This window comes from Portunus trituberculatus, chromosome 14 (assembly GCF_017591435.1).
Source record: "Portunus trituberculatus isolate SZX2019 chromosome 14, ASM1759143v1, whole genome shotgun sequence".
NCBI lineage: Eukaryota > Metazoa > Arthropoda > Malacostraca > Decapoda > Portunidae > Portunus > Portunus trituberculatus.
In genome coordinates this window covers 17,826,684-17,831,683 of record NC_059268.1, presented here as the reverse complement: position 1 = coordinate 17,831,683, position 5,000 = coordinate 17,826,684, and positions in this window count along the sequence as shown.

The following is a 5,000-nucleotide window of genomic DNA, read 5'->3' as shown; positions in this document are numbered from 1 at the left end:
CTTCATTTTGCACCAGCCTAGTACAGTGGGAGTCATTCATCTCTCTCTCTCTCTCTCTCTCTCTCTCTCTCTCTCTCTCTCTCTCTCTCTCTCTCTCTCTCTCGGTAAGTACGTTTTCATTCTTGCTTTCTCCCTTTTTCTATTAGTTCTTTATTTCTTTATCCTCCTCCTCCTCCTCCTCGTCCTCGTCCTCGTCCTCGTCCTCGTCCTCCTCCTCCTCCTTCTCCCCTTGGCCAAAGATAATAAAGTCTTCCCCTCAAGCAGTCTTTCCCTCTATTCCCTTACCCTAGCTTCCCTCTCTGCCTATAAAAAGAAGAGAGAGCGAAAAAAAAAAGGTTTTGTTTTAAGATTCTGCTCTCCGATTTCCTCTCGTTTTGTTACTTTTGAACGTTGCGAGACTTTTGTAGTAGTGGTGGTGGTGGTGGTGGTGGTGGTGGTAGCGATTGAAAGAAAAGTATAAAATATCATAAATTAGAGCTATTGTTTTCTTGCACTTTCTCACATAGTCATTCCTTATCAAATCTTGCTTGACACAGTAAGAATAACCTGCTAAATCTCTCCCTCGTGTAGAAATTTGCTTTATTTGGGAGAAATCTGCTTGGGGGAGGCCATTTTTGACCCGTCTAGCAGAAAACACGATTAGTTCCTAGTCCCTGTCCACCTCATTAAGTTAAAGGAGTCTCTTATTTCAGCCAAAGGTGGAGTGAGTCACTTGTAGGTTGGGTGGAAGTGTTACGCTGAAAGGAAATAGAAATAAATATATATGTTGTATTTTTAGCAATTCATTAGCCATTCTAGGAGAGATTGATGGTGACAGATGGTGATGAAGAGTGACGGATGGCAGTAGGGATGATGGGTGGTGATTGGGATGGTGAGGGGCGTGTTAGTGTGTGGTGTTGTTGGGGGATGGTGGTGATGAGTGGTGGTGGTAGTAGTGGTGATGGCTTACAGTGAGTCATTGGCTTTTCTAAGGGTAAGGTTCAGTTCTCAGTAGTAGTAGTAGTAGTAGTAGTAGTAGTAGTAGTAGTAGTAGTAGTAGTAGTAGTAGCAGTAGTAGTAGTAGTAGTAGTAGTAGTAGTAGTAGTAGTAGCAGTAGTAGTCGTAGTAGTAGTAGTAGTAGTAGTAGTAGTAGTAATAGTAAATGAAATCCGAATAATAGTAGTCGTATCAGTGGTAGTTTGATTTTTTACATTATAATACACTAGTAGTGGTAGGAGTTAGTATTGCAATATTGTTAGTAGTAATAGTAGTAGCAGGTGTGAGGTGCGAGTGATAACAGGCAGACTGTGTTAAGAGCCTTACCCAGCACCCTGTCTGGAGTCACGCAAGAAGACACATTACGGGGGAAAGAAGGAAATTGAATCCCTTGCAACTTGGGCTCAACAGTCGTTAAGAAGAGATAAGAAGATTTACAAACACTTTTCGAGTTGTTTTCACATTTGTTAGAGCGACATGACCCTCCTTCGTCCTTCTTCTCCTTCGTCCTCCTCCTTCGTCGTCCTTCTCTTTCGTTCTCCTCCTTCGTTCTCCTCCTTCTCCTTCGTCCTCCTCCTCCTTCGTCCTCCTCCTCCTTCGTTCTCTTCCTCCTTCGTCCTCCTCCTCCTTCTCCTTCTCCTTCTCTCCTTCGTCCTCCTCCTTCTCCTCCTTCGTCTTCCTCCTTCTCCTCCTCCTCCTCGTCCTCCTTCTTCCTTTTCTCTCCGCATAATATCTCCTTTGTATATATGTTAACTATGATTGCTCTTGACACCTGTTGCTTGGTTGGAGTCTCCTTATATGTCAACGTGGTAAAAAGTAAGCTACAGGTGATTAAGAAAAGTATGTAATTGTAATTCTTCGTCTTGTTTTTTTTTTCGTTGTCTTCGTTTGGTGTTGACTGAGTGGTGGTGGTGGTGTTGGTGGTGAAGGTGGTGTGTGGTGTTGATGCTGCACTGCTGGATGGTGTGTTATGTTGGCCTATACTTGGTTACATCCAGACAAAGCAAAGTGACAAGTTTTCTCATGTTTCCTTGATCTCTTCAGTACTGGGACACATTTTTACCTTGAGATTTGTGTACGATTAGACTATTTTATTGGTATTAAGGAAGGTCTATGGAGGTCAGAAGATTAATTGGTACAGTTATCACTATTTTAATCCCCAACAGTAGTTTCAGAAGCTGTATAAAATCACCAAATAGTAAGCAGAATGAATATGGAAACGCGTCATGGTACTCAAGGGGTTAAAAAAAAGACATGAGTGTTTTAGATGAAAGACACACCACCATAAATCACTTTCCGAAGTTTTAGGAAAGTATCAACAAAACTAGACATTTGTACTTCTTTCTAGTATTTCGAATAAAACCGCAAACTTCAACTAATTCCTTGATCTTTTGCGATCCGAGTGGTCTCCAAGCGCACGGGTTCGAATCCTGTCCACGGTCCGAGTGTAGGTTGGGCTTCCTCACTCGGGGCAACGGTTTCCTAGCGGGTGGGCTTTAAGATAGGGGGTACCCAAAAATTATCCCCTTTAGCCCAGAAATTCCCGTGAAAAGCCCACATGGTATAAAAAAAAAAAAATGGATCTGAGTGTATTCCTAAAACGGCGAACATCATACCGTCTTGGTCCGTATTCAGAAACGCTTTGCTCTCTTACCACGACTATTTTCCAGCCCCACAGAGATAACTAGCCAGATTTTCAAGAGTGTCTATCCAGTTACTAATGTAGAAATATTGTCACTCTGCCTCTAGAACTGTAAACCTTAAAAAAACTCGTGTAAATTTAGATAAAGCCTTTTGAAATAGTGGAGTTGAAGCGCAGAAGTGTTTGAGAATACGAAGCCTTGTGTCCTGAGCCAGTGTTATTCAAGGAGCGTGCCTCGCGTCACTGAAGGGGCGTGAGGTGCCTGGAGGTGTCGCTGCGGGAATAAAATCCTGATGTGCTGTAATGGACATTGGAAGACTCCTCACGTTACCATCACCACTGCGCCGCGCCACTTAAGCAACTCACAGAAGATTTCCCACAGGATTTCCGAGATGGGGATCCTCGTGGTCACATCATTAGATTATTGGTAGATCCCTCGCTGCTTCACCGCCACAGCAGGCCGTGTTTATAGTGCTGGAATCCGAACCTTTTCCGTTGTAGTCAGTGGTTTTTCTTTAACTTTTCGTTCAATAGTTTATCTACTCTAAAATGGCTCCTGCATTTCAAACATATTGTAGCTTATTCATAACGTCATTGATTTGATGTGAATGATATTTGTTTTCTGTTGATCAACGCAGTTACTACAACGACAGCTCACGGTTTTCCTCAAGCTCTGACAACCACGCATTCCCTGGGACACCATTCAGACTGAGACCCGGAGCCACTTTAGAGTAGACAGGCTATAGTCAGTCTTTCTCCTTAAATCTTTGAGGGCTAGTCAGTCTTTCCCTTTAAATCTTTCAGTGTTAGTCATTCTTGGTCCTTAAATCTTTCGGTGTTAGTCAGTCTTTGTCCTTAAATCTTTCAGTGTTAGTCATTCTTTCTCCTTAAATCTTTCAGTGTTAGTCATTCTTTCTCCTTAAATCTTTCAGTGTTAGTCAGTCTTTGTCCGTAAATCTTTCAGTGTTAGTCAGTGTATCTTAACTCTTTCAGTGCTAGCCAGTCTTTGTCCTTTTCGTTTACACCGTTTAAAACACTAATTTATTGTAGCACAGTCTCTTAAAAACCTTACTTCTATAAATTAGCAAAGGTGAAATTTACTGTACTAAGACCCGTAACCCTTTCAGTGCTAATCAGTCTTTCTCCTTACATGTCCACCGTTTAAAAGACTAATTCCTTGTAGTAAAGTATCTTAAAAACCTTAGTCTTATAAATTAGCAGAGGTGGAATTTAAAACATCATATCCTTTACTTCTTAACGCCCATCCAGACAGTTTACCAGAGGGAATAATAAATAGATAGATAAAATACATAAATACTGATCTTTCGTGGATTAACTTTTATTTTGCCTTTCTCATTCTTCACGTATTTTTCCCCTCACCACCACCACCACCACCAAAGCTCGAGCCTGCCAAGAAATAAAACAAGGGCGAGTTCTTTTTACTCCGATGTTCCCTGAGACAAGGCGGTCGATCTGCCGTGAAGAAAAACAACCGTAAATCCAACAGTTCAGAATCAAGCAGCAGCAGTATAGCAGGAGGAGGAGGAATAGTAGTAGTAGTAGTAGTAGTAGTAGTAGTAGTAGTAGTAGTAGGAGGAGGAGGAGGAGGAGGAGGATTAAGAACAGAATGACCCAAAGAACAAACAAAAAGTCCTTTCGATGTTAAATTAGTTTTTTTTTTCGGAGGGAGAGGGAAAGTGCTGGGAAGAGAGAGAGAGAGAGAGAGAGAGAGAGAGAGAGAGAGAGAGAGAGAGAGAGAGAGAGACGTTGGGAAGATATAGAACGAGGAAGAGTGAAGGCGCTGAGAAGGAAGAGAAAGAAGGGAGAGAGAGAAAGTTTTGAGAAGGGAGAGAAAGAAGGAAGGAGAGGGAAGGCGCTAGGAAGAGAGAGAAGGATGGAAGGAGAAGGCGATGAGAAGGGAGAGAAGGGAGGAGAGAGAATAAAGGGGCTGGGAAGGAAGGAGGGAGAGGGAGAGCGGTGGGAAGAGAGAGAAGAAAGGAGGAAGAAGGCACTGTGAAGGGAGAGAAGGATGGAGAGGAGAGGGGGGAGGCAAGGTCCTATGGTGGCGCTACAGGATGGGTAAATTAGTCAGCGTTACTGGGAGACCTTCCTTGTTTTTTGGGTGTTGTGGGCGGGCGTGACAGTGTGATGGGCGGCTGTGGGATTCAGTATTGCGTGTGCGTGTGTGTATGTGTGTGTATGTGTTTATGTGTGTGTCCAGCACGGGTCAGTTGCCACAAAGCATTGGACGTGGTGTAATTCCTTGCGGGTTCGGTTTCAATAAACATTTATAACGGTGTGCCATAAACCATCTCACATCGCACGCAATAATGACTTTTCCCTTCGGCCCCAGAATTTACAAAAATGATCGTCGGTGCCGCGC